We start from the raw sequence: 23119 nt of genomic DNA, 5'->3' as shown, positions 1-23119 counted from the left end.
AACACTCAGCATTCAATATCATCATTTGAGATCAAATGGGTGTGTGGTATTAGATAAAGGTTTTAGATAGCAATTTCATAGGAAGGACATGGACTTCAACAAGTGTGAGCCTCAGGAAGGGTTTATTTCCCTCCTTTATTGTTCACTGTGCATATAATCCCACACACTCATTTGATCTCGAATGATGATACCGAATGTTGAGTGCTCCAAAACCATCCATTTCATGCCTTCATCTGAAAATTGTGTCACTCTAAGCTCTCAACTATTTCCTCTTGATTGATCATCTCATAACTGCCTATTTCTCTAACATAATCAAATTTTTCCTAACATGTTACCTGCTCATATAGTGATTAATAGTAAATACTATGATTTATCCTGATCCTAGTTTCAGTATTGGCTATGGTATTGTTATTATTTTGAGTCATTTTGTTAAAGACTATATCTCTCGAAATAGTGGCATGTACTAGACAACCTATTCATCATGTATTTGAGAGACAATAGCCTTCATATAAATATAAGTTTCTTCTTATCATCTCTAGAGAAAAATACAAGATAACTCAGAACTCAAAAAAATTGAGTGTAAGCTAGAACCATACTCAATGTTCTCATCATGAACACCATCGTCCTCCTCCAGATCTAACCCAGAATCCCTGGGTATAAACATTATCTCAGAACCAAATCTTCTATGTCCAAAGTCAAAAACACCACCTCATGAAGGAATTGCATAAGGTTAACCAAGTGGTGCTCTAGGGTATGGTGGAATAGGAACCCATGGAAAAGGAAAGCCAGTTGGGTGCACCCTAGATTTGTGATTGCCATTGGGTAACTATCCAAATGACATGAATGAATTGCTTGCATAACATATGCACATAGTTGGATATAAATATTGAAACATTTACAAATTTATGTAGTTAATAGGAATGGATAAATGATTAGATCCTTAGCAAATACTAGAAATCACTTATCTAACAACCTACATCTATCTTTAAAATGTTACCTCTTGCACAAGCATTCCCTTTATCATTCACTACCCCAGTATTGAAGTTGTTAGCAACATTAGTTGACCCACCCCTAGGGAAAATTCTTCAGTCATTATAAACTTATTGTTCATGATAAGGAGATCGAAAGCAAGATTAGTTTAATATAATAGATAATGGTGCTTTTGAGTTGAACTATCATATTAGCATACTGTGCAATCAAACCACATATATATGAGTGGGGCCCAAATCTAAATATACCTAACATCATAGTAATGAAAGATATTTTTAATGTAAAGTAATCAGATTTCCACAATCCATTAAAAATGCATATCAATCTTCTAGAATTTGATTATGTAAGAATTTTTAACATTAGAGTTTTGGATCACACACGGTGATCCATCACAATGAAGGAGAGTGCAAGAGAATAGAAAAATAATGTGTGTGATCCATCATGATGAAGGATAGTGCAAGAGAATATATATATATATTTTTTTTTCTATTCTCTTGCACTCTCCTTCATTCTGATGATAGATCACCATGTGTGATATGAAACTCTAATGTTAAAAATTCCTATAGTCATTTCTCTATTCTCTTGCACTCTCCTTCATCTCGATGAATAATCACTGTGTGAGATTTAAAACATGGATGTTAAAAATTCTTATAGTCAAATTCTAGAAGACAGATATGCACTTTCAATGTAATCAAATAGTAAAATAGAAAATATCTTTACTAGATGAAGAAATGTTTCTATTTATCATACAAATTTTAAGCAATGGAATCCTTGCCCGAAATGAAAGTAAAACAAACTTAAGAAACATTGGACTCAAAATCTAAGGAAAAAGTTTCACAATCATCTTTTAATCACCATCAAAACTAGAGTGAGTTAATCAATGGAAACATCTTTTACCTTCTTTGGTTTTTGAAACTGTACCATGCTCTGCTTTAGATTGTTCAGTGGTCCTTCTACTAAGTATTTGTATTCATATAAAGAAAAATAAATGACATCACAAAACTTTAGTAACTTGTATATACATCACATAAACATGCATATCAGACCATGATTTCAGATCATAGAGAATAAGCATTACCTTATAATGAGAGAGTAAACCATGCCAAAGTGGATATTTGCTTAAAACCTTTGGATTCCCTAAAATAATAATACCATAATGAGATCATGTATACGCAACATTCAGCCTTTAGGGGTCATTCAAAAATCCAATACCCTAAAGCAACATGCAAAACAATCATATTTCATATTTCCTAAAGTGTAGCCAATCCATTAGCCACAAGAAAGATATTTTAGGTTCCAATTTTTTCATCTAGAATGTTTAAAGGGTATACATCTTCATACCTAATGCTAATTACTCCTTATGCAAGACAATATTATATAATCCTTTCCACGACCTTGAAATGAATTGACTCTTGCAACCTACAAAAAATGCTATAAAAAACAACACTCAAATGTAAATATTGTTAATAAATGGAGAAGGTAGAAAACAATCAATACCTTGATTTCCTTATAAATCTATTGACACAATGCACCATGCCTAGCCATGTCATTACTAATGTAGGCCCATTGTCCTTCATATGGTGTGATTACCCCAATCTATGAAAAGTAACATAGTGTGTACAGAATATAGTAAAGAGCTTTACAAACCAAAAACATTCTTTAGCAAAAACAAATAATACCTGGCTAGGAATTACACCACTTCTCAAAAAAGTTGTTAAGATCTTCTCCACATTTGCATATTCAATTCTATTTAGATAAGATGTTCCACTTGCACTTTTCTCTTCTTGTCCCATCTGAAACAAGACATTTTCAATAAACTTTGAATTGTGAATGGAAAATATTACTAATAATAGCAACAATTGTAATCTATTAAATTCACAAGTCACAAACATAAGAAATAATAATAATACATAAATTTGGTTGCCCACCTACACATAAAAGAACCCTGGCCAATTTGGCACTAGCCATGGAAAATCAATTCTAGTTCATTGTCTCTCAATTATAGTTACACCATTCTGAAGTGTGCCTTCATAGAAGTTGTTTGAAGGAAATTTAGATAAAGATGGATGCATACAATATTGAACCTACAAAGGATGCAAATTTTATACTCCTACCATTTTGAGAGGAAAATAATCAAGGGCATTCAAGAAACTCCATAGCCTAGCTTGCCTCTATGGAATTACCAAGTTAGGTTAATAAGATGGACCTCTATTCTAAGTCAGGGATTATACTGAGACTAAATTAGTCTCAATGATGCATCTGTGAAGCCAAGAATTTATATGTTAAATGAAGTATATCATCCCCTTACAATACATTGTTTAGAGTTGAATGCTCATGAACTCTTAAGTAATGCAACTTGTTCTAGGGAAGGTTGGTATATATCTTAAACAAAATAGGTTGCCTATATTGGTATGGGCTAGGACTAATTAGGAGCACAACATCAGTAATTTAATTATGGAGAGCAATTTTTTAAAATTCTAGCCATTTATGAAATGTTCAAATTAAAATTCTACTATTAAATCTTAAAGGTCAGCTAAGAATTTTGTGGCCAAATAGAAAAGCCATTGGTTCATTTAATCCCTATAAAACTTCTTCCTCAGTGCAAAAACATGATAACTTATCAAAAAATTGTACAGAAGGAAAATATTGTTTCTTGGTAACTTACTGTGTAAAGAGGACAAACAATTTTACTCATGGCACTCAATGTAATCAGGAGAAAGTTACAGTCGATGCAATTGTGTAACAAGAAAATCAATACATTACAATGCAAAAAAAATCCTCTCCTCCAACTATTAAATTTCCTTCTTTTTGCATTCAAGAATAGGAGGATCAATGTTAATGCCCATATTTCCTGTTGTCCCTATGATAACTCTCATAGTTGATTCAATTGTGGTATAATTCAGATCTGGCAGCAATACGATGAATCGTGTAAAAGAAGAATTTGACAAGTTATATTAGCAATATTTAATTATTAATGTTAGAAATTAATATTTAAAATAGAAACATATTAAATCAAATGTAGGAATTTTAAATTTGAACATCTTGCTATTCAATAAGAGCAACACATTCTAGGACAATATTTATTATTTAGCTCCAACATTAAAGTTAAATAGCATATAAGACTTAGCTAGCACAACTCAAAGGGAACCATTGTAGACTTGTAGTAGAACCTAAGGCCAAATGTGATCTACTAGAGGTGGTCTCACTTCTCATATACCATTTCACCTTGGTGTTGTATTTGTTTCCCCACCTGCTCTATGTCTCCCCCAAGTGGTGCCATGTGCTAGATCGATGGCTCCATATAGTCACAATCGACTTTTGGTGATTTTCAAACAATTTTCAAGGTTTTTTAATAATATTTTCCAATTTTTGAGTTTTAGATTAAAATCTAACTAATCTGGTACTTAATCTAGAATAGGATATGAAATGACATACAACAATTAACTCTAACATGTACCAATAGTAAAAGCACTTTAAAAGGATAGTGACTATTTTTAACTAGGACCAAGATCAAGACATTTTTGCTTTCCTCAAATATATAAAAAAATCCATATATGTTCACTCTCAAATTTCAATAAGAAAGTTTAGTAACCCTGCTTACTATGGACTTCTATTTCCTTAACTGCATAGAGAATGCATCTTTTACCTCCAACTTGAAAGTTTTTCAACCCTATGAACCCCATTGACATTCCTACCATAAACAAGATTTCTTTAGTTTTCAAAACCCTAATTTAAATAAATAGATTTAAGAGATGAATGATGTCTGAGTTGTTAAAGATTTGCTCAAGGACTCAAAATTCTAATCTTCAAAGATCCTCTACAAATATCAAAATGACCTTTTACAAGAGAAAAAAGAAAATACATAAATATGATCATAGTTTCTAAACCTAGGTCAAATGCCAAATCACAAATTGTGTCATTGAATATGTTATTAACAAATTTCAACCATGGTAATAAAGCTAACCAATAAATGTGTCTTTGGTCCACATCATCAAACTTAATCAAATGTTCATATCCAATATACCAAATATCAACGTCAAGGACAAATTATGAACACTTTCACCTAAGTTTGGAAGGCTCGATATATTTCATACCTTAATACCTTAATAATTCTCTATTGTGGCACACTATGTGATGCTTTGAAACAATCTCTAGAACTCTAGTGCATAAAGCTGGAGCTTGCAATTGGATCTCTTAATGACTATGGTATAGCCCATAATATAACTGTGCCCCTAATATCTCTGCCCCTAATAGCTCTGCCCATCACTCTCTAAGAACCCTTCACACATAGCCTCAAAAATTGCCTCAAGTGTCACAGGGTGGTATATGGCATGTCCTAGTAGAAGCATGCATTCCACATTACCTTGTTTTACCAAAAATTTTGTTAAATTTTATTCCTCATGAACCACAAGGAACATTTCTAAGGACTACATGACTTCCTACACATCCTTTTGCAACACTCACCATGCAAGGAGGGCACTCTCCAAGATGGAAATTATGAGTTGCATGATGTCTACATGGTTGGGGAATGGAGCAAGGAATAGGTGTTCCACATGGTACTAGAGGAGGAATTAAAATCTTCCCACATGCACAAGATAGATCAATAAAATTAGTTTCAAGACATGGAGGACAGTGGCCACTATGGCAAAGTTCTTGGTAGTAATGTTGACCACATCTCATCTTTTTCCCACAATGCATAAGCCATAAATGTGGATCCCAATCCCCTGTATGGATATCAAACTTGCCTTGATGTGACAGAGAGTAGCATTTCTCATTGCATCTATGTCTACCATAGTTTTTATTTTGTCCACAAACCTTTTAACACAAAAATTCCTTGTGATCCTCAATGATTGACATAGTTTTCTAGCAACTTACTTTTCTAGAAGAAGATCCACATTTATAGTTGGGTAGATGCCCTAGTGACAAGAACTTAAGCACATTTGTTTCCCACAAGGAAGAATATTTTCACATACTTCTGAGCATGTTGGCACAAGGTCCAGGAAACTTTTTCTTTGATTGAGCATTTGTGTTTTACCACAAGGGCATGTTTTTAACTACTCGAGTAGTAAATCACATTGTTTACATTCTCCTAGATGACATCCCAAGCTACAATAGTGATTTTGATAGGAAATCATCTTCATACAAAGACTCTCACATGCATATACACCACTTTTCCACTCTACTTCACCACTAACTCCTAATCTCCACAAAGAATCATCTGCTCTTTTTTCCAACAAAAGTAAGATGCATTTATCAAAATAGTGCATGAATTACAAGGACCTTCATGACATATTTTATAATACCAATGTTGACCATAGGTAAGAATCTTCTCACACACTTGTCCACATGATTCCACGGATTTCTGATTAGAACATCTCCTTTTAATGGTTTTTTTGCCACATGGGCATCGTTGAGGTGCAACCATTGTTGTGCAAGGAGGACATGGGCCTGGGTGACATTGGAGTGTGAAACTATGAGGGTAGTTAGACATTTCCTTCCCTTTATCAATTGACTTTCCACATGGCTCTCCACATGAGTGAGGAGTCAAATAGAAATTGTTGGAAGGGTTTTGCATTTTCATTAGAAATAATAATACTGAAGATCTTCTAGTCTTGAATACTACACTGATTGACAACCTGGACATCTCCAATTTGAACTCTGGCTTTGCCTAGTAGAAAAATATATGGAAGTTGGTTCTCATGCCCACTTCCTTATGCAATGAAGGTGAAAAAGTGCATAGCAAATATTACAAGACCATATTGCCACTGATCTTCACACCATCTCATAGAAAATCATGCATTCCACCTTACTTTTATGAAGTTTATGTTCAATCTCCTACACAAGATTTGGCAAGTTTGGTCTCTCCAAATGAATAACCTCCTCACCTTCCTACTTCAATAGTAGCCAAGCATAGGCCACTGATGATGGAGCATGGTATCTCCAATCCTAGTTGCTCCTTATGTTCATACATCCAACATCTTCCATCTCTAATCTCTTATGATCTATAGATGGTAAAGGATGCTTCTTTTCATTCAAGGTAAGCATTAATATCAATGAAAAATCAAAATGTTACCTATCAAAACAAAATGTGTGATGTTGATACTTTAATATTCAAAAATTACAACAAACACATTTATTAAACCTAATGATCAAAAGGCATCCCAAATTCACATGCATCTTAGAAATATAGTTGTACACTTCAAAAATATAGTTGTGCATTAACAAGTATCAAACATCCCAATTTATTAACAAACAAGAAATTTACTAAATTTGATCTATACACTCAATACATTGTTGAAATCTTAGTTAGCCTTATATATAGCATACTAGAAAAATTTACGAAGTCTCTAAAAAATAAAAATATAACACAGTCCAAGCCATGAGTGATCACAAATGAATCTAATCAAAGAAACTCAGCTATGCTAAGAAAAATTAATCCCATGTCAAAACACAAAATAAAAATAAAAATGAAAAGAATAAAATTGGGCTCACACACCCAATCTCCTTTGGTTCAATTTGTCCCGTTTAGGCAATATAAGAGCATAACACATTTATGGATAACAAAAAAAGTTGCCTAGTGTTATTAGATGGACTTGAATTATGCTCTAGTGGAATTGAAAAAACAACATCACTATGCAACTTCCTATATTTATGTTTCTTCAATTTACCAAATCTTGATGAGATTGATCCAAATTCCAAGCTAAATTGGTGTATTGCTCTTGCCCAATATAAGAGAAATCCAAGTTTTTGTAACATGTTTTGTAGAGAGACCTGAAAGGATAATCATATTTCTCACAAATGCATCTCAAGAGAATTTCTAACTACTCATTTCACTTCACTCTCTAACTGATCATTTCACTTTAGTAGGTAGGCAATATGAGCAGAACTATGACTGCTAACAACAAAGTAGCTTCCTTAGTCTTATTTGGACACATTTGAACTTATATTCTTGTGGAATGAAAAATAAAACCTTTTTCCAATTTCTCATAATAATGTTTTCATCAATTTGATAGATCTTTATGAGTTTGATGCAAATACCAGTTAGCATGGGGCATTGTCTGCCAACTTTAGAAATGTCCAAATCCTCCTCCTATGTTCTACAAGAGCATGATCAATTAGTAATCATACACTCACTTGTGAAGTGGAAACTGAATTTATGCATGATAATTTCAATCAAATAAGTCAATATGTGTGCAAATATTCCATTTTACGCAAAGACATCATATTTCCTAGTCATATTTGAACATCTTGAATACACCCTTGCTTTCTTCAAAATGGTATGTAAAAATATAATTATTTAGATAAATTTCATACTGTAGTTAATTAATTATTTATATCAACATTCCTAGTTAGAGATTGTCCTATTGGTACAAACCTAATCAAATAGCTTAAGCACATCCCTAAACCCAACTCAGCTCCAATAAAACATTAACAACACTAAATTACAGAGTTACCAAGCTAAAAAACTTGCCAAACTCTTTGTCAAAGGGTCAAAATTTCAAAGAAGAAAAAACTTAAACTGAACATACATACATACACACATATATAGCCTACAACATAAATCCCTATGCTCTCAAAGGAGATCTAATGTGGCACAAGTATTGCCTAGGTTGATGTCAAGGTGGTAATGCTTCAGGCTCAAATGCTTGTGATCAATTCTTAATATTGTCTAAGTTCAAACCTCAGCCATCAAAGAAGCTTACAACACAACTCACCACTTCATTGTGCACCACCAAAATAGTGACTCAAAAATTAATGCAATCCCACCAATCCAAGGAACCCTCCAGCCACAAAAAAGCATGAAATAATGGTATCCAACCTCTTGCTAAAGGTAATAGCCCACTCTTGTTACCACTACAAACTAGGTGAAAGGACTTGTCCTACTCAAATAAGCATTGGCTCATAGACGGTATCACTTTCCATGTAAAGATCCACTTCCATTGTAGTAAGTTAGATCACAATGCCATGAGCTCAATAAATAGGTCAAAGGGTTAAGCTCCCTTGTTTGGAAGGTGGCCTTAGTTGCACCTCGCTAGGAAGCAATCTCAACTATAACCTTCCCTTTAATTAAAAGATTCATAGTGAGATAACTAATCTAATTGTGAAAATAATGCAAAAGATGATTCCATTACCATGCTTTACTAATCAAAGCATAATGAAAGCATATGTAGCAGATCTATTGATCTGCAATTCAACATTACCTATCAAGCGTGATCATTATATGATCACATAAGACACTCACAAAATTTCCAGCAAGTGGTCGAGAGTTCAATTCCCATGGACACTCAAAACCTAGTTATTTTATTTAATAGTACTCTTATAAGTCCATACCCTGTGCCCATTATTTCCATTTGAGTTTTTCCTACCATTGTTATTAGTTAATTCTACATCCTCTCCACTAATACCCATTTCCATATCAATTAAAAACCTACAACTTGTACTAGTGAAATGTGGGAGTTTGATTTACACAAAACTCTGTTTAGATAATCCAAACAATCAATATATAGTGATTTCTAATCACAAATAAAGACAACAAAAAAATAGAGTCAATATGATGTACCTTTTAGAGTTTGATAAAAAATGACTAATTCTTGAATGATGTGAGTCCCCTCCAAGCAAAAGTGGGATACCAAATGAATACAATTCAAAAGAATTAGGTAGGGGGGAAATGGAGCATAAGCTTCCTATAGGGATGAAAATTTATAGTGAAATTCTATAGTTGATAGTGTTCAATTCTGTGTCAGATTTTATTATTATAAATCATGCTCCTTCCCTCCTATAGCTCCTGCGCTCATCTAAACATAACAATGAAATAGGAAATTTCCCTTTTTCATTTTAACATTTTAAGCTCATGTTGGTCAAAATTTTGACCAACATGGGCATGGATTTAAAAAAGGATATTTTTCCTTCCATATTCTGACCAATCTAAAACATTTTAATAGATGGTCAAAAATTGAGGTCAAATGTACTAGTGTTTAGTGTGTAGTTGGTACTTTCAAAGAATACTTGGTAATTAAGGATTTCATTTTAGTTTCCAAAACCCTAATCTACACTTCCATAGTTTCATTTCATCCCTAAAACTTAGAAAACACTCAAAAACACTCAAATCATTCACATTCTGCAATTTAGTCACCTTAACACCATTTTTTATGAACTACATACCTTCTACTTACCAACTTCTTACCATCGGGGCCCCAAGTGCACAAAGGGGACACTTGGTATTGTCTAAGCACAATTGGTAGTTTAGGTGTACACTTGGGAAGTAGAGTGTCCATTTAGGGTTTCCTCCATTGCATCTACATCCTTAGGAATCATGCTAGCACCTACAAGGGCTTAAACATCTTAAAGATCTAAAGCACTTTATCAACCCTTGTTTTTTAAGGTATAAGTGCAACCTAAAACTTGTCAAAGGCTAAAGAAGAGAAAAAAATCCCAACAAATGTTTGACAAAGACCAAATCCCAGCATCACAACCTCTACTTGTGGACACCTTGATCATGTATCTACAAGATTATAACCATCAAGGAATGACACTGCCAACTCTAAATAACACACGTACTATGAGGTTTCCTTCAAGAACTTCCCCGACACATGGATGTTTCAATGGAGTCCTAAATTTGAACCCATATTTGTACCAATACCACCTGGAGGTGGAAGTGTACTAACCACACCCAAGGATGAACAAACACACTCCTTTGAATTAAACCAACCCAACACAAGTACTATTAAACCTAACATATTAAACATCTAAGTGATCACTCTAACATAGATTATGGCATCACTGATGAAGAAATGGCTAAGGCTTGCCAAGACAAGGATTTTTGCAAAAACTATAAACTTTTGGTAGCACAACAAATTGTCAAATTTAATCCACACTTGGAGGGACCTAAGTCCAAACATCAAACCAACCCAACACTTGAAAACATAAAACCCATGGCTAATTTGGACTTATAAAAGAGCAAACAACCTTTGGTATTTTCAAACACAATGATGACACCTATAAGTACCCATCAAGAATCAACCATTGAAATCCTCCAAATTACATTTGAACACATCAACATAAATCCCTTTTTTGATAAACCACCATAAATAAATGGGAACAAGACTCTTCCTAAATATCCCAAAAGGATGTTAAGACTTGATCTAAATCACATAATGCAACAACAAGACATGCCTAAAAAAAAATTGCAGCCTTGCTCCTAACTTTACCAAATTTTATGACATCAAATTTATGGAGCCTCCCATGAGTATTCCATGTGAAGCATTAATTGCAACAACCCTTATTGAAATACAAAGGAAGACTCTTATTGACGTTCCACCCATTCCTAAAATGAACATGTCTCATTGTCAAATCAATATGATGTCCCAAGGAGAAACAACTAACCCAAAAAGGTATCAAAACAATAACCCAAAAAATGATGTTCAATTCTCAAGGACATAACCAACTTCCATGATAACAAAAACCTATAGTGGCATAGGGAATTAACATTTCTAATGCACAACCAAGTCAAAATCCACTTAACACACATTCAACATATCAACAACAACATCAAACACAACAACAACCTCAAGTGGTACAAGCATATAACATTCCTAACTTGTAATCCAATGCAAATCCACCTTATTTTCATGCAATGTACCAACAAAAATTCCAAAAATAGTAAACCATGTTTGCTAAATAAAAAAAGCAACTAAAACAATAGTTGGAATACCAAAGACACCTTGAGCAAAAAATTTCCTATCAAGAATACTTATTACAACAACAACATATGCCACAAAAACCTCAACAAATACCTCTACCACCTAGTGACACATCACTCGACTATTTAGACACAACAATGTTAGAACTAATTAGACATAGTTCTCACCATAGAAAATGATCTAATTGTAGATACAAAAGACTTGAAGAGAAGACTATCATGCAAAACCCTAATGAAGAGTTACTACAACAATTCACACAACTTTCCAAACAAGTTGAGGCATTGAGAGTCTAGAAGAAATAGGCTCTATATATAGAAAGGGACTTACATCCTAATCCATTTGATAAAAGTTTGTATATGCCTTCATTAAAAAATACTTTGAGGCTCCATGAATCAAAAAATATTGAGGAAAAGGTAACCCCGTTGATCACATCATGAGATTATATGCCTCTTCTACCAAACTCAGTGATGAGCCCACCTACCTCATGAGATTGTTTCCTCACTCTTTGGGTAGGCTCGCACTCAAATGGTACGCCAAACTTCCTAGTAACATCAAATCTTGGTCAGAATTAGTAGACAAATTTATCTCCCACTTTGCCTTCAACATTACAAATGAGGTGACACTTTTTGATTTGTGCTCAACTAAATAAAATATGGGAGAACCATTTATCACATTCTTATTACGCTAGAGAAACTCAAACACTAAATATTCTTGAAGAATAATAAGTTAATCTATGCATTGAAAACCTAGTCCTCAACTTAATGTACGAACTCAAGATCAAAAGTCCAAGCACCATTTCCAAGTTGATAAAAAAAGGGGCTAGAATTGAAGATGCTCTTATCCATAAGGTAATCCTCAAAATGAACAAGTTAAACAAACACCAACTCATTTAATGAAAAAGTGAAAATTTTCTCCAAAAACAAGATTGTGACCAATAACGGCATTATGGATGCATGAACAATTAGCCCAGCACAACCACTACTGACTTTGAAAGGTAAAAAATCCTATAAATTCACAAACTCCCAATCAAACATTACCTCAATAGAAGAAAACTAAAAATTCCATGTGAGACAAACCTTGAAGATATCCTAGAACTAAGGATAGAAAATTCACATCCTTGGGGATACCTCTTGACACTACACTTCAACAATTACTAAGTAATAGCTTCTTGCAATTACCTCCAATTAGGGATGAGCCACTAACAAAATAAAAATGGTGGGATGAAAAGAAATTCTGTGATTATCATCATACTGGAGGACACAAGACTACCTCACATTCTCAGCTCAAACATGAAATCCAAGACCTCATTGATGATGGTATAATTACTATAGATCCATTAGTGTTAGCATCCAACTTAGATCTCACTATTTTTAACGATCCTTTGGGTAATCATGACAAAGAAAAGTCCTCTAGTTCAAACTCAAACTCACAAGCTAATTTAAATTACACACACACTAGATATGACTACACCATCAACTATTTCAATGTCTCACTCCCAGATATCCACATTCACCTCAAAGGCTAAAGACCCTCATTGCACTATCACTACATGTCATACCAAGATCACCCTACCAAGAGCTTCTTCTAGACCTGCTGTCTCTACTAGACCTGCACCCCCTAGTAGACCTAATGCTCCTACTTCATCTAATTATAGCCTTGTTCATGAATAACTCAGCAAAACCCCTACAAAAATATCCATCTTGGACCTACTACATATGTCTCCTCAACATTAGAAAATCTTGGATCAAGCCCTTAAAGATTTAGTAGTCCCAAATAACCTTCATGTTGCCCAATTATAGGCCATGATTGGGAACCTATCCACATCACAACATATCACCTTTTCCCCTCAAGACATTCCTAAGAACAAACCCAACCATAATGACCCCCTTCATATTGAAGTCTTTATCCATAATGCCAAGGTTAGACATATCTTAATAGATGGAGGAGCAAGACTAAACATCTACACCCTTACAATTGTCAAGGGTCTAGGTTACTTTGAAGAAGATGTAGATCCCTCACAGAAAATCACCATAAAGGCATATGATGATGGTGAATTCTTCTCTAAAGGTGTCATCATATTACCCATCAAATTTGGTCTAGCTACTGAAAATAAATTATCCTAGGTCCTAGATATTGAAATGAATTGCAACATGATACTAGGATATCCTTGGATTAATGGTATGAAAGTAGCTCCCTCTACATACCACCACTACTTAAAATTTTCCTATAATAATAAATGTTTACCATCCCTTGTGATCTAGATCCATTCTAATTCTGTGCTAGTCTTAGAGGAACCACTGCATACCAAGTCCGAACAAATCATGCAAAAATTCCACTTGAGTCCTCCAAATGTGTTGATCCTTCCACACTCATGCTTGCATTCAAAGGAAAGCTCAAAATTGAATACCATGGTATGCTGAGTATTCTATGTCACACACTTTTCACATTGGGAAACTCCCTCTCTCTCCCAAGTCATATGGTAAACCATAGCTTATGCAAATCAAGCCTAAATTCACATTTCAAAAGAAACATTCTATAACTTTCACTAGTGGAGGTGGCCTATATGAGGAACATGCTTATGAAAATTCATCTACATCAATTGAAAAGGCTAAGGAAAAACAAGAACCTACTCCTATGTCTTCCAACAAGTATGGACCTAGATTCACCATCATGTACAAAAAGAGATATGATGGATGTAGTGGCTTGAGACCTCAAAAGCAAGGCATTATTTAGCCAATCACTGCATCAAGATGGAATAGTAGCTTGGGACTTGGATCTAAACCATTTGTTTTGGGTATGCCTTATACTGAGTCATCCTCGTCTAGGAATGTGAATGTTTCAAATGATGAAAAGGCATCTAAGAACACCTAAATTGAGACCAAAAAAATGACATCCAACATTGATGACCTTGATACCTCCTTTGGCCTTGACCACATCTTTGATCACGATGAACTACCCATACATGATAAGCACATCACTATAAATTCTTCTAGTCCTTTAGTTCATATAGAATCTTGTGATAAAATACATTGGGACCCAAGCCCTCCCACATTTGAACATGGCATTTATGATCCTTTTGACAATGATACCTATATCCTTTCCTTTGACCAAAGCTTATTCAACACCAATGATGGCATTTCCCTAGTTTACCTTGAACTCATTGAATAGGACCAACAAGGACCACCAAGATTTGACCAGTATGAAAATGATGATGCCATTGAAAAATTATTTGATCTTAATGAAGACTAACCAAAAGGTGATTGCAAGTCAAGATTCTCCATTCACCCAAAAAACATGCAATATTTTGGGGAGTCAACTCTATCTTCTAGTTGCAAAATTGGCAAAATAGTAAAAAAAAGACAAAAGTAGGTCTCTTGGTGAAAACCAAAAGGTTCCATTAGACCATGAAAAAATAAAAATAAAGAACATATCCAAGGGTGAAAACCTCTCTGAGGTGGCCAAGATGGAAGATTGGACATACTCCCATTGAAAGAAAGATCATCCTTACTTGTGGAAATGATAGAAGAGATTAATCTAGGAACACCTAACAACCCTAAGATCATACATTTTGTAGTGTCTTTATCACTAGAAGAAAGAGATGAGTTTGTTAGATTATTTTTAGAGAGGTAGATCGACTAGACTTGGTCTTATGAAGACATGCTAGGATTAGATCCTAAACTAGTTCTTCATCACTTGCCACTAAAAGTGAGGAGTGAAACCAATAAAGCAAAAGTTTAGAAAGATACATCCTCAAGTTTCTCTACTTACCAAAGGTGAATTGAAGAAATTATTGGATGTCAACTTCATAAGACCCATTGATGATGTAGAGTGGATATATAATCTAGTATCGGTAAGAAAACACTATGGGGGCATCCAAATATGCACTAAATTCCATGATATTGACAAGTGATGTCCCAAGAATTATTTCCCTTTACCCATTATAGACATCATTGTAGACATGACAACTAGATATGAGATTTTATCACTAATGGATGGATTTTTTGACTATAATAAAATAAGAATAGCTCCTAAAGATCAACAAAAAACAACTTTCACATGCCCTTGGGGAAAATGCTGCTAGAATGTTAGGCCATTTGGCCTAAAAAATGTTCAGGCAATGTACCAAAGAGAAATGACTACCATCTTCCATGATTTCATGCACATCCTAATGGAAGACTGTGTAGATGACTTACTTTGAAAATCCCCTAGATGAAGGGATCATTTGGACATCCTAGAGTAGTTATTCAATAGAATGGAAGGCTACAAGCTCTATTTGAATCCCAAAAAGTGTGTATTCGGCATTGTCTCTTGAAAGCTCCTAGGATACATTATTTCTCAATGAGGCATCAAAGTGGATGTTAAGAAAGTTAAATCAATACTTGAAATGCCTCCTCCAACAAATCTAAGAACATTAAGAAGTCTACAAGGGAGACTACAATCTATTTGTAGATTCATTGTACAACTAGTAGATAAGTGTCACTCCTTTCAACATCAATTATGTAAAGGAATATCCTTTCAATGGAATGACTAGTGTGAAGAATCTTTTCAACAACTCAAAGACAATCTTCTACATCCACCAGTTTTAATGGCTCGTACTCTAAGAAAACCATTCATTCTATACATATCTTCTATAGATATAACATTAGGAGCTCTCTTAGAACAAAATGATGAGCAAGGAAGAGAATGAACCATTTACTACATCAATAGAACACTTGTGGGATATGAACTAAATTATTCACTCTTTGAACAAGCATGCCTCACCATTGTCTTTGTAGCCCATTAGCTAAGACATTACATGCTCCACCAAAAAAAAATGCTTGTCACTAAGATTGATCCATTAAAATATCTCCTAGGCAAGGCCACTCTAATAGGGTGCTTATCCAAATGGGTTATGATCCTTCATGAATTTGACATAGAATATGTGGATAGAAAAGAAATCAAAGGGAAAGTGATAGAATATCAATTAGTAGAAGCACCTATGATAGATGATCATGCCATGTTGATAGATTTTTTAGATGAAGCCATCTTTAACATATATATAGCTAATGAATGGAAGGTTTACTTTAATGAATCACATACCATAAATGGTTCAAGAGCTAGCATTATGTTTATCACTCCCCAAGGTGAAATAATCCCCAAATCATATTAGATATCATTTAGTTGTACAAACAACATAGCATAATACGAGGCAATGATTACATAACTAAAGCTAGCTATCTAATGGAACATACAACATTTGGAAGTTTTTGGTGATTCTCATTTATTCATCTGCTAAGTCAACGATGACTATGAAATGAAAGATGACAAGTTAATGCCTTACAAATAGATGGTAGATTTCCTTAAATCAATTTTTTTAAATATATCTTCTCATCAACTACCAAGAATACACAACAAGCAAGCTAGTGCTATGGCTACTATCACTTCTATGATTGATGTGCCTCAAAAAGTGGAGCACTGTAAGTTCCTTAGCAAGAAACTTTTGATTATATCATTTGAACTCTCTCAATCTAAGTTCATGTGTGAACTTGTTGGTCTCAATCCCTCTGGTATCAAGACATCTATGATTACCTACATGCCCAAATCCTACCCCCAGCTTATCCAAGAATGAATTTCAAGCCTTTATCTACCAAGACGCTAGATATGTCATTGTTGATAACACCCTTTACAAGAGATCCTTTGACCAAACCCTTCTTAGATGTCTTGACTTGAAAGAAGCTGAAAATGACTTACATGAGCTTCATGAAGGTATATGTGGAGGTCATTTCAATGGTTTGAGTCTAGCCAAGAAACTGGTATGAGCTAGATATTATTGGCCCACCATGGAACAAGATGCATATGATTTTTCCTAAACATGTCATAAGTGCTAGATACATAGTAATTTGATCCACACACTAGCATAAGAATTATAGCTAGTCATATCTCCATGGCCCTTCTCATAGTGGGCATTTGATCTTGTTGGAGTTATTTCTCCTCCTTCTAATAGTCATAAGTTCATCATCATACTAATAGAATACTTTACCAAGTGGGTTGAAGCCATCCCTCTAACTTTTACCACCAAAAAGCATATTTCAAGGTTTATTCTAAGCTACATCATATGTTGGTATGGAGTACCCTTGATAGTTATTACTAATCATGGAAGTTCATTCCAAAAAAAAGATGTGGATAAGATCTGCAAGAAGTACAACATATACCATGGATATTCTAGTATTTACCATCCACAAGGTAGTCACCAAGCAAAAGCATCTAATAAGACCATTGTTAAGATTCTCCAAAAGATTGTCAATGATTTTGGTTGAGACTAGCACTTACAACTAAATCTAGCTCTTTGGGCCTACTAAACAAGTGTGTGTGCTCCCACTGGTGAAACACCATACTCTCTTGTCTATGGCATCAAGCCCATACTTCCCATTGAAGTTGATATTCCATCATTAAGAGTATCGTTACAAGATGTTGATGATGAAAACTGTAGAATTTCTAGATTCCATGAACTTAAAATGCTTGATGAGTGGAGGTGAGCTACCTTGACACATTTTCAAGCTTACTAAAACTAACTCAAATGAAGCTATAATAAGAAATTTTGAGGTCATCATTTTGAGAGCAGTGATCTAGTCCTAAAAATGAACTACAAGACTCAACAACATAGAGAAAAACTAAGTAATTTTGAACCAAATTGGGAAGGACCTTGTGTAGGTATTGTAGCATTTGGGTATGGGATATATCAATTATGACTCCAAAGGGTGAAGCACTATCTATTTTCATCAAAAACATGCATCTCCATAAGTACTATACTTGATTCTCTCTAAAAACCTTGAAAAATATCAAAAAAAATAGCAAAAAGTCATTAAAAAGAAATAAAAATTTGAAAAATGTCATGAAAAAATGGATGCCTTGGTAAAAACCTGGCAAATAGGCATTTTGAAATGAAAATTTGAGTCAACAAAAAAAATTTGTCCATAAGTGAAAACTTGGCAAACAGACTCTATGGGCAAGTACCATAGTGAAAACCTAGCAAACAAGCACCACATGTATTCATTTATTGCTCCTCCATCTATCAGGAATTCATCTAGTTTTTTACCCCTTTTTTCTTTCCCTAATAATATCCTTTATATTGCAAGACATCCCTATTCCTTGATCATGGCCCACAAATTGGTTAATGTCCATTGTTATCTTACCCAAGCATCACCAGTCTGTACATACTCTATCCTAGGCCTTTGTACATAGTATGCATCTTTTTTGGGGGCATATTATTATGTACACAGTGCATGATTTTGAACTTGAACTAGGGGAATATCCCTAGGAACTTTTTATCCATTGGACTTATCGCATATGAGATTGGAGCTAATACTTCTATCTGCTTTTATAATCTTGAAAAATATGTAAAAATGTTCATAACAAATCACTAAAAATCATAAAATGTCCTAAAGTAAATCCTTAAAATCACCAAATGGCCTAAAAAAATTCCTAAAAATCATATAATATCTTGAAAAAATCTATAAAAATCATATAATGTCTAAAAAAAATCTATAAAAATCATATAATGTCCCAAAGTAAATCCTAAAAATCATAAAATATCCTAAAGAAAACCCTAAACATCATAAAATGTCTTGAAGTAAATCCTAAAAATCATAAAATGTCCTGAAAAAATGAGTAACTCAAAAACATCAAATATCCTCAAAAACCCTAAAAATCACAAAATCCACCAAAAATTTATAATAAACCTTTTAAGTACTCATTATGGATGATCATCCCTTTTTCTTAAACACTTTTACTTTTGCAAACTAAAACTGAAAGCACAACACTTTCACAATAACCACACTATTTGAGTAATGTGAACCAACAATCAATCCAACATTGCACTATGAACCTATCAACTGACTCCCCAAACCTATCGCATGATTAACTTATCAAATACTATCTAAATACCTAAAACACTAAAAGGCAAGTAATAGTGGACAAGAATAATTGTTGGCTCATGATGTTTAGTGAATGATTTTTTTTTTCTTTTTTTTTCTTTGATCATGTTGCTATGCCACTCGATGATATAAATTGATCTATGAGAGTGGTGAAGATGATTCATGGTTATATTTTTCTTTTTTATCTATTAAAGCAATGTACCTTTGAGAGTCTAGGACATCTCTATGTTCTTGAGGAAGGACAAGGTCATTTTTTGTCTACATCATGCTTGTTTATGCAAAAGGTTTGCATTTGTGCTCTGGCCCTTTATGCAATGATGTGTTACATTTTGTCTATCATATCAAAATAAAGCTCCAATAATAGATAGTGCACTTTACAAAAGAAAAATTACACACATCATACTAAATATCCCTCATTTCATCTCATCTCCTTCTTCTACATCTCCTTCATCTTCCACCATGGTCTTGTATTCTAATACACCAAAAGCATTGTCAAACTACATTCCTACATATGTCAGAAATCCATAAAAAACCCAAAGCAATACCTAAATGCATAAAAATGGTATTAATATCATTTTACATTTCATTTGCATTAATTCCATATAATTTTACAACACATTAGACATTCATTCATGATAAAAAGATGTGGCAAAAATAAAGATATCATGTCCTAAGCACAACATGTGATAAATCAATGCATGATGTCATCATATCAAAGTCCACATAGAAAATCATAAATGCATCCATACAAAGAATATAAAATATATGCATAATCCATCTCATATAGTCATCATAACATAAGTACATCTCATAAATATCTCACAAAAGTATTAGAAAACATGGCCATGGTTTGCATCAATACTATATGCCTGTAGGCATGAACTGTAAAAGAGCATAACAGAAAAAAAAGTAAAAAAATAGAGAAGCCCCTTTGTACATGAGCATATTTGTGTCACCCTGAACTATCCCTAGCCTCATAGCCTCTATTTAGCCTCAAGGATGATCCCCCTAGCATCTAGGGTGGTCTCATCAATCCAATCACCCTTGCAATGCTCTATGTCCTGTGTGTCCACTATGAGTGAGATCTACATGCATAAATGCTTTCTACCCTCTATCCTATTGATGCTAACATCTCATAGTGATCCCTCTAGTACTATGTCTCCATATGTGCCCTATTCATCATGATAGCATCTTTCATAATTTTTGATCCCTAATGTTGCTAATGAACTCTCATGACTCCTGCACTACCCTCTCTACTCTTTGCACTGTGACATCCATCCTTGCCATAGTTTGATCCTCTCTACCATAGTCTAAACCTCACTACATCTCTCCTTGCTATTACTACATCATACTCTACTATGACCCCAATCTAACTGACTTTAGAGCCCTCTAATCACTTCCATAAACTCTAACTAGTTAGGCCCTACTTGTATCGATAGTAGCATTCCCCTGATGTAATCCACTAGATTCCCCTTGATGCCCATCACTATTGCATCCACACCTATGTCATCCTCATCACCTCCCTCATCATCATCACCCCCACCCTCCTTATAATTATCTCCATCATCTCCTCCATTACCACCCCCACCTTTCTCATAATCATCTCCATCCTCTCCTCCATTATCACCCCCACCTTCCTCATAATCATCTCCATCCTCTCCCCCATCACCATCCCCACCACCATCCACACCCCCACTATCCCCACCCTCCTCCTCATCTTCCTCATCCTCTTCCTCATCATCCTCATCATCATCCTCCACACCCACATCATCCTCCCCCACATTACTATCATCCTCTCCATCCTCTCCATCCTCCCCATCATCATGCTCATCTCCTCCTTGATAAGGCATATTAATGTCTTAATTTTGATATAGTTTTCATAGTTTGGACTTACTCTTTGTGCTTTTTCAAAAAAAATTCCAAAACATTTGTGTAAATATCTTGTGAACTTATGCCAGAGACAACTAAAACTTACTAAACCTATGGGTAGTTTATATGACATCCTTTGCTTAATATTATACATAGAATGTAGTATTTCATATAAATATCTTAAGCTATGTTCTAATATTTGAATAAGAGTAGGAATGTTATCTTGGAGATATGTTTTGGATTTTTTAACTTCTAGAAAAATGAAGAGCGACACAAAGGGTTTTGATTACTACATTAAAGGAAGAGGATGATGGAGAATGATCATGGCAAGAAAAGTATAGTTTAGTTCATATAGATAAGCCATTCTTGTAGAGGAGTTACTATTCTCGAAAATCTAGGAGACACAACTTGCTATATTTTTGTTGGAATGTTCAAATGAAAAGAGTACTTCTTAGAGGGGGTGGGGGTGAATCAGAAGTAACTAGTTTTTCTCTTTTTTTAAGCCTTCATTCACACATAATTGAAAGTAAAGTGCATGCATGTAAACATATAAGCAAACATGAAATGAAAGCATGCATCAACACATGACATGAGATTTGGTAACCTAGAAACCCTCCAGGAATAAGAAGGTAAAACTGGGGTGGGGATGATACCCACAAAAATCACTACCACAATAAATGTTCAACCACTTGTGATGGTCTACCCTATGAAATGTCTACCCTATTAAAGGCTTTACACTATGTCAATAGTGACCTAGTTAGAGGATTTACATATACTTTACATGAAGTGTCACCCTATTAAAGGATTTACAATAGGCTATTAAACCCACCTAATACATGGGATTTTCAATCACCTTCTCCAAAGGTTCTCCTACATAGCTATTAAGCTAACCTATCAATATAGGATTTCTAGCATCTAATACAATGGAAAGAAAGTATTAGAACAATAAACTTGATAGTATGCAATCTCTAATTGCTGAATTTAGGTACTTGATTTGCTCTCTCTGATCTTGATCCTCTAAGATCTAATATCTTATCATGTTCCTTATCCCTTGTACTATTCTGATCAACTGGATATGAAATTGCTATTCTATTCCTCTAAGTCTTTCCTTCTTCACACTAAAATTTTTCTATAGTCTCCCCATACACTATTCTCTCTTACACATGCAATGGATTTTTTGACCTCCTTTTAAAGATTGTGAAGAATTAGGGTTAGGTACAGATCTACAATCCATATTGAATCTCAAATTCCTACTCATACCTTGCATTTTTCTCATTGGTTGCATGCCTTCTCCATTTTTTCGATTGGCTACATGTAGATTGTATAGGAATGTAAAAGATTCATCCTTATCCTTTTTCTCCTTCAAAATATCTATATGTTGGCTCCAAAAATGATTTACATCTGAGTTTATGAGGGCACAAACTCATATGCTAATTTTGTGTTACTCGACACATATTATATTACTGGTGCTCAGCGCCTGAATGTTCTTGTATTACTTGGCATACGTTATATTTCTGGATTGCTTAGCACCTATTACACTCTATTTTTCTTGGCACATGAATATTCCTAAATCACTTGGCACATATTATGCTCTATGTTGCTCAGCATGAACTGTGACTTGATACTTGTTAAGATTTTGACTCGGCA

General features: G+C 34.3%; 1 pseudogene; it reads right to left on the bottom strand.

Annotated features, from left to right (window-relative positions):
- Nucleotides 1–5295: 5295 nt before the first annotated feature.
- Nucleotides 5296–21453, bottom strand: LOC149530238 (NF-X1-type zinc finger protein NFXL1 pseudogene; annotated as a pseudogene).
- Between the last annotated feature and the right edge of the window lie 1666 nt (nt 21454–23119).

Source organism: Cupressus sempervirens, chromosome 11, assembly GCF_028749045.1.
Source record: "Cupressus sempervirens isolate cs-2001-9-10 chromosome 11, ASM2874904v1, whole genome shotgun sequence".
Taxonomy (NCBI): Eukaryota; Viridiplantae; Streptophyta; class Pinopsida; order Cupressales; family Cupressaceae; genus Cupressus; species Cupressus sempervirens.
Note: the sequence above shows the minus strand (reverse complement) of the source record. Positions and strands in the feature narration are given on the sequence as shown.